Consider the following 13,075-nt stretch of genomic DNA (forward strand, 5'->3'; position numbering starts at 1 on the left):
GTCAAACCCATAGAGTTCCAGGAGCAGCCAAGCCAAGGTCCATCAAATGGGCAGTTGAGCAGACACAGCATCTCAGCTCTGCTTCCCTTTGGTACTTTGCATGCTGATTGCAGCATCTGGGTTTGACAAGGCAGGTGACCCTCACCTGTTCTGAGCCTGCTCCATCTGAGGAATCACACCCCTTCTCCCAGAACTAGCAAGCCCCACCTGGCCAGCTAGGGAGCTGGGTTGTGGGGCCCTTGCCTGCCTCAGCCTCCTAGAGCGCCCCTTGTGTGTTCGTGGAGACAGAGGCCCCTCTGTTTCTGGTGATGGGTCCTAGTTCTCTGGTTCCTGTGCACTGACTTCCATCCCCCCCATCTTCCGTCACTCTATGAGTACTTCCTTCCCCACCCTCTTGCTTGCCCCAGTGTGTCTCAGTCCTGGCTACACCCTTCGCTGGGATCCTCCTCCTCCTCCCCATCATCCTGCTAGTTCATGACATTAATGCTGTGCGCCTCTCCATCATATGCTTAGGTTGTATATGTGGGTAAATAAAACCATATATCCTGATGACACCACAGCCTCTGGTGACCTTGATTCCCAGAAAACCAAGCCCTGGCTAAGTGCTTAGTCTCTCGCCACTTGGAGACTGAGTTAGCACATAAGAATAAAAATAAAATGCTACTTACAGAGTTTGCTTACACTGTATAAGAAGAAACAAAAAAAAATTTTTTCCTTCCAGTAGCACCTTAAAGACCAACTAAGTTAGTTCTTGGTATGAGCTTTCGTGTGCATGCACACTTCTTCAGATTCTTCAGATGCATGCACACGAAAGCTCATACCAAGAACTAACTTAGTTGGTCTTTAAGGTGCTACTGGAAGGAAAAAATTTTTTTTTGTTTTGACTATGGCAGACCAACACGGCTACCTATCTGTAACTGTATAAGAAGACTTAGACCCATCAAACCTGAGATACTGCATTATTGAAAACTGATCCCCCAGTCAGCTGCCATTTTGAGCCTTAGACTATTAGCAATGCCTCCCTACTTTAATTTCAGCCAAGGGACCCTTTGTTTATGCTAAGTTTTGTGTTTGTGTCGCAAAGTGGTATAGGGAAGCTGCCTTCAAATATCCAAAGAGCTGTCATGCAGAAGATGGAGGAGACTTGATGCTACAGAGAGCAGGATTAGACCCAATGGATGAAAATGGCAATAGAGCAGAAGCTTCCTAATGGCAAGAACAGTTTTGCAGTGGGGGGGAAAAGCCTCAGGAGCATAACATTGCAACGGAACATGGCAAGTTGCCTTAGATTGAGCCAGATCATTTGCCCATCTAGCTCAGTCCCATCTGCGCTCACTGGCAGGGAGCATTCTCAGCCCCACCTGGAGATGCTAGGGATTGAACCCAGGGCAAAGCTGATGCTTAACCACTGAGATATATGGCCTTCCCTTGGAGGTTGCGGGCAATCCTTGACTGGAGGCTAAATGGTCATCTGCTAGTGATGCTGTAGCTGCATCCTGCATTGTATCCTTTTCCATTGAGCAAGGGCTTGGGGGATATTCCTTCCACAATCCCTTCTGTTAAAATTCTATGCAGAAACCAGCCTCTTAGTGTAACTAGGCCATTGCTCTGCAGTGGTAACCCTAGTCTACAGTCATTCTTTTCTGTTCCATTCTTATTGTTTATTCTTTACTTCCTTATAGTTTTTGGACTGCCCCATTAGTTTTGCTCCCCCAGGTTACAAAGCAGAAAGACCTCACCCCGACTGCTTTCTTCCCAAGGCTGTTCTCCACAAAACCTGCCAGTCACTGCCCTAGTTTCCATCTTGAAAGCAAAGGCATCTCCTGGGGACGGCTTCTGCTGGATAAACCACAGTTGGAACCTGAACCCCCATAGCAGACAAAGAGAAATGCATGAACCTGTAGGTGGAGGCAAGGAGGAGGTGAATCTGAAGAACAGCATCTATATATCACATCTTCTAAAACAGCTAACCTTTTCTTCAGGCTGAGGGCTAATGTGGTCCCATGGGCGAATCTACAGGAGCTGCATGTCAAAGTGTGTGTGTCTGACGTTTCAAAGTGTGTGTAGTCAATGTCTAGAATCTGGATGTTGCCTTGTTCTGATTATCGTGCACTCAGCTGCCAGCTGGCCACTTATTTTAGACCATCAGTAATGGAGGTCAAGTAAAAGCTATATTATGCTGGATGCTGCTGCATCATTATGCAATGTAGAAAAGTTTTAATGGCCGGGTCATTGATGGAAATAATGGGTGCAATAATTGATATAATGGGCAGGTCAGTGGAATGCCAGTCACACCCACCTGCCTAAAATCAAAACTGATTTGTTCATCCTGAGCCTGACATTTGTTTTGTTTTACTTATTTATAATACGATATACATAACTGCATTAATGATAGACCACCACCACGTTGCAGATACAGTGACCATCTAAGTACACAAATCATAAACGATAAGGTAATAATACAAGGCTTCCAGATGCCCCAGTACCTATCCACGGTAAATCGATGCCTCTATGAAATATATTTGAATGTAATAAATTCTTCCAGGCATTGTTTAATACCTCCTTTTGAAAAAGAAAAGCCCATGGTGTACAATAAAACCCTTGGAACATCACACAATTATAAAATCATAAAATGCAGAATTCATTACCAACAAATCAATTCTCTAAAAAATGATGGGCAAAGAAAAACATTTTCAATAAAAGATGAGAGATCAGAATTGTAGGTGTTGGTTTGAGTTCAGTAGGAATAGTGTTCCAGATGGCAGCTGCAACTACACTAAAAGCCTTAGCTCACGTACAAACTAAAGAAATATAATCTAAATGTGGGATGGTCAGGAGGGCTTCTTTCGATGACCACAGAGATTTGGTCGGCATACAAAGGACAAGATATTCAGGTTACCTGGTTCTAGACCAAAGGTGAGGTGCTATTCTTTCTTTCTTTCTTTCTTTCTTTCTTTCTTTCTTTCTTTCTTTCTTTCTTTCCTTCTTTCCTTCTTTCCTTCTTTCCTTCTTTCCTTCTTTCCTTCTTTCCTTCTTTCCTTCCTTCCTCCTCCTCCTCCTCCTTCTTTTTGGCTCCATGGACCAGATCCTTGTCAGGATCAGGCTTGTTAACAGGTGGGCAGGATCTCTTTGGCACACCTGGCTCAAGCAGGATCACTTTCCCTTTGCATCAACTATTGGGGGAGAGGAATTCCTGCACAGTGTTGAGCTCGGGTGTGTGAAAGAGCTCTCTACGTGGAGGTCTCTGGCATGCCTAGACCAAGGAGGACCAGCACTGGCTAACATGAAGGAGGAACAATCCTGCTTAGCGCTGGGTCCCTGCTCTGTGCAGTGCTCCGAAGGTTCCCAACAACCAACTGGTTGTCAGGCTTTTGGCAAGCCCTGCCCTTATCTGTATGATGTTGGTTGTGGGGCAGGTCAACGTGAATTGCCCAAGATGGTCTTATGGTCCTGGAGGGCCAAGCTTGGCATGTGGGCTACAGATTTCCCACCCCTGTTCTGAGCCATCTATGGCTTTACACACTAGCAGTTCAAGGCACAGTAGAGGGTCAGAAAGTTGAATTTGGTCTAGTTTGCATTATGTGCATTTGATGCAAGTGTCGTGTTTCTGTGTGTTGGCTTCTGCAGCCCCGTGAGACTTGCTCAGCCTGAGATTCTCCTAAAGACACCATAAATCTCTAGCATTCTCCTAGTGTGTTTTCTTAAGTGCCTCCAGGAAAGCTCCTTATTGCTCAGTTCAAAACAGTGGGTGGAATTCAGTGTAGTGCTAAGGAGATCATTCAGTTAGTGCATTCATTTATGCTTGTCCAATGGAACCACCTTCCCTCTTCTCCTGCAGCATGCTGTTCCAGGAGATTTCCCAACCCTCCAGAGTGGATTTGGGAGATATTTTTTTGGGGGGGACAACCCCCTTGTACTAGCGAGAGCCCTTCCTCTGCCTTCTGCTAGCGGAACAAGGTAAGTTAATCTGGCTCCATATGTTATCACCGGGGGTTTGTGTGTGGAAATAGCAATAGGGTTTGCAGGGAAACAAGACCAATGTAAAGTCTTCCTGCATTCATGCTTCATTCTTCTCTGTTAATTGTTCAGCCTACTTAGACCCTGTGTACTCTGCATCTAGCATTACTGACCTCCGATGAGTGAAGAGAACACATGTACCCACTGGCTGAGGCTCAGTTTTGCTTAATCAGCATATTCCTTCCTTCAAATGTCCTAAAATGCCTGAAGACAGAGAGGCAACAGAGTCTTGTGGCAAAACTCCAAAGGAGTTGGCATACGATAATCTAGGACAAAAGGAAGTAGAATATTTTCTAAAACTACATATACCTTGCCCAGTTCTGTGGGAGATTGAGGCAGTAGGCAGTGAACAGGCAAGGTCTGGTCAAGAGGAGAGCATTCAGGACCTTGGACAGCTCAAAGGAGCCCTAATGAGGCAAAAGAAGTTGTCTCTGCAAAGAGCTACAGCCAACTTATATAGGCTGACCAGACCTACCATGTGGGAGACTCTGGAGAAGCTGGCTGACTGGTTAAAAGGACTTCACCTTAAGCCGCCACTGCTGCTGTTGATAAATTTGTACATCACTCTTCATTTGTAGATCTCAGGGCAGTGCACAACATAAAAATACAAGATCAAAAACCCAACATACATAATAAAAACAAAAAAATAAACCAATGATGTCCCCACCCCCAAGTTGAATCTTACTTATGAGACAGCATCTGAGAGCAACCAGCTTCCTTAGGGGAAAGCCATAACCCTGTCCTCACTGCCACTATGTGCCTCCAGCATTCCTCACCAGAGAGGACTTCTTAATGGTGGGTCTGACCCTGCATCTTGGGGAAGTGGAGTTTCAGAGGCACAGTATGCTTGAAAATGTTCGAGAATTAAGGCACAGCTTCCAATTGACTACAGGAGCTTCCTGCACTCAGTCGGAAGGTGCGGAAACTTCATCAGACGTTCAGCTTCCAAACAACGTTCACAGACTGGAACACTTACTTCCGGGTTTGCGGGATTTGGGAGCCAAAACGTCCAAGTTCCAGGGCGTTCGAAAACCAAGGTATGACTGTATATAAAATTTCCTTGAGGAATCAAGAATCCCTTACCCCTGACAGATGTGTGCTGATTTTGTTTTTATTTTTAATAGATCAACTTGCTTTGAACACTTGGCCTTTATTGACAGTTTTAATGTATATTTTATATAAAGTGCATATATGCTTTTTACCATTAAGCAGGGCACACATCTAGTTACGTAAATCAAAATGAAATAAACAGTGATGGCAGTAAGGCTGAACCAAACCTTGTTCTCAGTGGTACAGCACACACTTAACCACATGTCAGAGTCAGAGAACATGCAATACTCATGTCAGAAGGCTGGGGGTCAGAAGGATGGTCAGGATCATGATTCAGCTAGTGTTCCATGAACTAGTGTGACCTTCTCCAAACAGGTGCCCTCCAGATGTTTTGATCTACAACCCCCATCATTCATGACCACAGCCCATGCTGGCTGGAGCTGTTGAAAGATGCATCCAAAACATCTGGAGGACACCAAGTTGGAGAAATGCACACTACTGGATACAACTGGGAAACACTGGCCTGCGAACACTCCAGTTGGAGAACAGTCTTTACCAAAGGTGTCATGGGCTTTGAAGACGCTCGAACTCAGGATGAAAGTGAGAAACGTGCTAAGACGAAGGCACGCTTAGCAAACCCTCACCATGATCAACTCCCGCTCGGAAACCTATGTCCCCACTGTGGAAGGACGTGTGGATCCAGAATTGGCCTCCACAGTCACTTACAGACTCATTGTTAAAACCGTGCTTATGGAAGACAATCTTACTCGGCTACAAGTGATCGCCAAAGAAGAAGACTCTTGGATCTGCCGGGCTGTGTACTTCATCCCTCAGTTGCTGCCTGGAAGTTCATGGTGGAACAACCTCCACAGATACAGTCTCAGGCTTAAAATCTTCTGTACAGCTACTCTCCTGCTCAGTCTTAGGGCTTTTGACTGTTAATACAGCTATACAGCTCCGCTGCTTGGTTGAGAAGGCCAACATGGGACAACTGGAAAGCTTTATCATTTATTGATCTGAGGACTCAATAAAAAACTTACAGCCTGCTAAGAAACAAATGATTACATGTATTTTAAACTTGGGAGAGGCATTGCTTTGAGAGCTTACTCTGAGAAAGTCAGAGTTAAATGATCTGCGTGAGAAGAGAGTAATTCTTTGGAGGATTTAATCAAGTGGGATATCCCAACGACTAATCCATCGACTCAAGTGTCAATTGTGTGTTCTGTTTCAGGGTGTACTAAGGCCACAATGCATTTGGCTCCGCTAATTGATTATCCTATGGAGCCTTGAGAAGAAAAGCCCTGGATTTCATAGGCAGCCGTTCCAGACGATGAGCAAAATGGATGGATTACGCTACGCTTTCCGATGAGCTCTGCAGAGAAGCAAGAAGCCTATAGGTGTTGGTTATGCACTTATTTATTTAAGAGTGGGCTTTTTTTTAACCCACCCTTCCTTCCAATCCATCCAAGGGCAGGGCACAATAAGAACCAAGCTAAAAGCATGAGTAGAGTTCTATCAAAATAAAATAGGAGGACTGGTTGTCATGAACCCCGGGGAGCTGTCACAGTTGGGCTTGGGTTGGCCTGCTCTGACAGAGGAAGAAACAGAAGAGGGAGGAATAGTAAGCTCCCAGCTGTGAAGGTGGCACCTGGTTCTAGGCAACAAAGCTGCATCCTCCTGCCTGGGCTCCTATTCAGCCTCTGCTACCTTCTGTTCAGCCTCTCCATTTAACTGATCAAAGTCTTCCCTGGCCACCACTGAGGCTTCCCACTCTGCAGGAAGGTTGTGGTTGGGAAGCCAGCATCTCTACTCCCTCTTCCCACCTCCTCCAACCCAGATATTGCATCTCTATCCCACCTTTCCTCCAAGGAACTCAGGCTGGTCTACATGGTTCTCTTCCTCCTCATTTTCATCCTTATGACAATGCTGCGAGGTAAGTTAAGCTGGACCAAGGTCACCCAGTGAGCTTCATTCATGGCCAGGTGGGGATTTGAACCCTGTTCTCCCAGGTCCTGGTCCAACACTCTAACCACTATGCCATACTGGCTCTTAAGCCCTTGCAGTTTCTTTCTTCTGTGTTAGACCTGGTCAACCCAGTCCCAATCCTGGCAGAACTGCAGGGCACATGTCAGCCTTATAAGCCACCACAAACACATTGAATTGGTCAGTACTCGCTGCCAATGAAACTCCTTCAAGGCTGCCATTGTATGGTACTGATAAGCTGGTCCACTCAAGAAGGGAGCAGCTGCAATTTCCACAAGCTGCAGCTTCAAGATGTTTTAATGTGTGGTGTTCTGTTCTGCTGTTGTTGCTGTTGTGTTTTTGTATATTATGTTGGAAGCTGCCCAGAGTGGCTGGGGCAACCCAGTCAGATGAGCAGGATACAAAGAAGAAGAAGAAGAAGAAGAAGAAGAAGAAGAAGAAGAAGAAGAAGAAGAAGAAGCTCTTCAAGGGCAGCCCTATATAAAGTGCATTACAGTAGTCTATCTGGCAGGTTACCAGTACATGGACCACTGTGGCAAGGCTATCCATGTCCAGCTGCAGGTGCTTAAAAGCACTCCTTTTCATTGAGACTATTTGCTCCTCCAGAGACAATGAGGGACCTAGGACCAGTCCCAGCCCTGACTATCTACATCTTATTTCAAGAGAATTGCAACCTCATCTATAACAGGACTTCTGCCTAATTCCTGAACGTGGAGACAGCACACTCAGGATTTAGTCTCAGCTTAATGCTCTGTATCCAGCTAACAAAGCACTGGTCCATCAATAGCCAGGAACTGCTAGCTTCACTAACTCAGGCACTCAGTCCCGGCATTATTACACAGTCTTTCCGAAGATGAAACAATCATCTTGGTTTATTGTGTTGAGGAACAGAGACCTGAGATGGGGAGCCAGCTATTTGGGTTACCATGGCTGCAGAGAGATATTTATTTTGGTCTGTGTCACAAGCCGGCATGGAGTAAACATATGCAAATGAGCCTGCCACTTGAATGTGAGCTGGAGATGAAAGCAATTAAAAGGAACTGGGAAATTCCATAATCCCTTTGATACCTGGGAAATCTTAGGGGAGCATGAAAGGCCCCTATCCATTATCTCAGCGACACTGCAGCAGCTGTTGAGAATAATGTGCAGCCATGCTCTATCAAGCTGGGTAAGCAGTGAATGGGGTTAGGGGGAGCCACAAGGGATAGGGAAGAGGAGCTTCTGCCTTCAAAGCAACGCCCATTTGCCTCCGGTAAAAGCAGCTAGGAGATGAGGCACTTGGCAATATTGACACAAGGAAAGGGGCGGAGATCATGATCACAAGCACACCGTCTTGAGTACTTTCAGTGAGTCCCATAATTTTCAATGGGTCATAAGTGCAACTAACATCACCTGGATCCAACCCATTGAGCAATATCCATTGTTGGTCATGACTCAGAGGAAACGTATTGAAGTCAATGGACATTCTGAGTATGATGTAGTTTCATGGCGGAGAGGGCTATCAATAGCTATTAGCCGTGATGTCTGTACTCTGCTTCCACAACCGGAGGCAGTGATGCTTCTGAATATCAGTTACTGGAAGCCCCAGGACCAAACAATCATAGAATTGTAGAGTTGGAAGGAACTCCAGGGGTCATCTAGTCCAACCCCCTGAAATGCAGGGATCTCAGCTAAAGCATCCATGACAGATGACCACCCAACCTCTGCTTAAAAACCTCCAAGGATGGAGAGTCCACTGTCAAACAGCTCTTACTGTCAGAAAGCTTTCCCTGATATTTAGTCAGAATCTTTTTTCTTGTAACTTGAAGCCATTGGTTCGAGTCCTACCTTCCAGAGCAGGAGAAAACAAGCTTGTTCCCTTGTCCATGTGACAGCCCTCAAGATATTTGAAGATAGCTGTCATATCTGCTCTCAGTCTCCTCTTTTCCAGGCTAAACATACCCAGCTCCTTCAACCATTCCTCATAAGGCTTGGTTTCCTGGCTCTTGATTATATTGGTTTCCCTCCTCTGCACACGTTCCAGCTTGTCAGCATCCTTCTTAAGTTGAGGTGCCCAGAATTAGACACAGTATTCCGGGAGGGGAGCGTGCTGTCACGCTCAAATCCTGCTTAGGGGTTTCCCACAGGCACCGGTCTGGCCACTGTGAGAACAGGATGCTGGACTAGATGGGCCATTGGCCTGATGCATCAGGATCTTCTTATGTTCAGTTCACTATCACCCGTTGTGCCTTTGGGACCAAACTCTACTTTACATTGTTGTTAAGCTGCCTCGTGAATCTAGATGGACAAGCAGGCGGGGGATTAATACTGTAAAGAGACAAACAAACAAATACCGACCACCCATTGTTAATTTCCAAACTAGCTGCAGACTAGGGCCGGGATTTTATTTCCTATGCTTTGGTTATTGTTTTGGAGTGGGCGGATGTTAGTGTGAGGCTTGCATGCAAGTCGTCTTGCATCTTTCATAAGCTGCCAACCTGATTTCACGGGGACTTAGAGGCATGCTCTCCCAGGAGTTGTCCCCAGAACATCTTGATGCTTGGGATGTGCTAATGTTTGCTTTGTATTTATCCATTATCAGATCTCTGGGCAATGACATCTGCACAGCCTCCCATCTGTCAAATATCTTCAGCATGGAGGTGCTCTTTCCCTTAGCAGTGGGGTGGAATATCTTCCCCATTTGACAGGTGTTTAATTTCAAGGAACTGCCAGACAAAAAATAAAAATAAAAACCCAGCTTGTCTAGTACCCATAACCTGTGGTAGATCTTCTGGGACTAATGTTGATGGACTGTCCACTGTCGTCCCCCCCCCCCCGTCCCCCAGCCCATCTCCTTGGAGCATTCAGTGTGGATTTGAAGTCTCGGTTGCTGTTTTACAACAGCAGCTAAATAAACCCCTCTTGTTTGGGTCGCAGATTCATTTCTATGTTGCTCAGGAGGGTTGTCAACACTAGTTTGAAACGAGCCACATTTAGATGGGGTGATTTCAAGGGGGTAGTCGAAAGGGGGACATGGCCATCTGTCATCCCCCCCCCTCTTCAGCTCAGCCTCTGCACTAGACAACAGGCATTTATTTGTTTTTTAAATGTGAATTTGTATTCCTTGTGGGCTGCCGAGATGCTGCAAACAACTCATTGAGGCAAACTAGGGATGGGGGAGGAATTTGACTCAGTTCACACTGAAAGGCGAATCCGTCTCATTTGCGCTTTAAGGCAGTGATGAGTGAATCAAAAGGAAAAGTCGCATGTCTCCAAATTTTGCAATGTTGTTCTCCAGCCAAGGAAGTCAAGCAATGTGTATGCTAGCAGAAATGCATGTATTGGTGAAAATACTGCAAGAAATTGATTATTTTGTGTATAATTGCACACCCAAATGTGTGCACTAAGAGAAATTCACACTAAAATGCTGATGAGTTTTCATCAAAAGCCTGGGAGAATGTCTGCAAACAGCATCCTGAACCCACAGCGGCCAACCAGATGTGGATGGGAAGCCAGAAAGCTGGACATGAGCCCAACAGCACTCAATGAATCAATGCTCTGAGTTTCTATAATACAGCTTCCAATGTTCCTTTGCACATGAGCTACCTACATTTTTACCACACTCTGTTAGCTCAGTATAACTAGGCATGGTGTGTCATTGCAGTTCCTGTGGCTTTTTAGGAGAATTGAGGAATGGGACACGGGTGGCGCTGTGGGTTAAACCACAGAGCCTAGGGCTTGCCGATCCGAAGGTTGGCGGTTCGAATCCCTGCAACGGGGTGAGCTCCCGTTGCTCGGTCCCAGCTCCTGCCAACCTAGCAGTTCAAAAGCACATCAAAGTGCAAGTAGATAAATAGGTACTGCTCCTGTGGGAAGGTAAACGGCGTTTCTGTGTGCTGCTCTGATTCGCCAGAAGCTGCTTAGTCATGTTGGCCAAATGACCCGGAAGCTGTACGCCGGCTCCCTCAGCCAATAAAGCGAGATGAGTGCCGCAACCCCAGAGTCGGTCACGACTGGACCTAACGTAAAGGGGTCCCTTTACATTTACCTTACCATAACAGTATAGAACAGAGGCTCCCTCCAGATCTTGCTGGGCTCTCAGTTCTCATCATTCTGGACCATTGTCCATTCGGACTGAGGCTGACGGGAATTGTACCCCAGCCACATTGGGAGGGCATCGTGCCAAGACTCCCAGGAATAGGAGGATCTGCCATCATCACTGTGGAGCTCGGAGGATGTGGACTTCCCCATACAGTGGACCTGCAGTTTGCACAGCCACTCTGCATGCTCTTGAGTTAAGAGTTGCCCACTTACAGGTCAATGGCACCAAGTCTTCAGAGCTAACTGGAGCGACGTACTTCAGATGATTCAAAACAGGCACAGAGTTAACGAGTGACCATGTGTAATTATTGTTAGGTGACGAGGCCTCTCGGCTAGGGAGACAAGGATGCTGATTGAGCTGAATGGCCAGACAAGCTCCAAAGGGCAGGGCGTATCGATTGGTCTGAGTTTTCCTGATGGATGGAGCATCTCTGCTGGGAGCGCTTTCTCCATAATGATTAAATGTATCCAGGCCAGACAAACAAGACAGTTCAGCTGTTCTTCACAAGGCGAGTGGGAAGGAGGGCGACACGTTTATAGTCCAAAATTATCTTAACAGCAACACAGCAAGTTGCAGTGGAAGATGGAGCCATACCTCAGCAAAAGCCTTATTGAACAGATCCATTTTTACAGCCTCCAGTAGATTCTTAAATATGATGATGCTTGGTGCCTGCCTCATTTCAGACGGTCATTGCTTCTAGAGGAACACAACAAGTCTTTGTGTGCTCTGGTGTGCTCTCCCCTTCAGTTAGTGAAGCTGTGTAGAGGGGCGTAGGAAAGGGGGTGGTGGGGGCGGACTTCCTTGGGTGCCCACACTGAGGGGGGCGACATTCGGTGCACTGCCCGCCCGCGATTCCCAAGCCTACCCCGAGCCATCGGGGTAAGCGGGGGAGCTGCACCACTTTGCTGGCAGCATTCCCCCCTTCTGCCTTTGTTTTGACAGCTTGGGGAAGGCTTGGGAGTCATGGGCAAGTGGCACGCCGAATGTCTGCCATGGGCAGCTTGCTCCACCCCCATGTCTCACTCCGCCCCTATGGGTGGCTTGCTCCGCCCCCAGCTGCAGGGCATGCGCACTGCTCTGGGCACCAAGCGGCTATCCAGCATCTGGGAGGCACCCTCTGCACCACACACCCCTTGGGAGCGTGCACGCCCTGGGCAATGCAGGCATATGTTCTGCCACTGGCTGTGTACATGGCATTAACCACAATCCACATCTACCTTGCAGTTTCTAGAGAAATACTGCATTTGGATAATAATAAATAATAATAAATTTTTATTTATACCCCGCCCTCCCTGGTTCAGAAAACCAGGCTAGGGTGGCTAACAACAAATTTAAAACACTTAACTGATGCTACAAAAAAACAGCATAAAATACGATATAAAACATAAATTACAATAAAATCAAAAGTCAATTTAGGGGGGAAATCCATCCAATAAACATTAGATGATCACCAGGGATAGCTGGCTAAATTAGTCCTCTTTCACATCCTTGTTCCACCCACTGGTGTGGACAGAAAGCAGGCGACTTGGAAAGGCAGCATCTCACCATGCCTCTATGTACAATGATATGCAAAGGCAATTTGAAACATGGCAAAAGAAAAGGACCTTGCTGCCCGCACAGATGTTATTAGCCCAGAGATAGAAAGAAGATAAGGGCCCTACCAGAGAAGAGTGGCAGGTTAAGTTGATGGATTATGCTGAAATGGCAAAAATGACCGGAAGAATCAGAAATCAGGAAGACCAAAATTGTAATAAGGAATGGGGGAAATTTATAATTTATCTTAAAAACCATTGTAAACAGTTAAAACCGTTAGTAGGATTGGAATAACACTTGTAGTTTCATGGTGAATTTTGGATATAATGAAGAGGTAAAAGGTTTGGATTATTGTAGAAGATGCAGGAGGAAATGACTAACAATAGGACCCACAACGGGGAGGAGGGAAGT

The sequence above is a fragment of the Podarcis filfolensis genome, assembly GCF_964270895.1.
Source record: "Podarcis filfolensis genome assembly, chromosome: 8".
NCBI lineage: Eukaryota > Metazoa > Chordata > Lepidosauria > Squamata > Lacertidae > Podarcis > Podarcis filfolensis.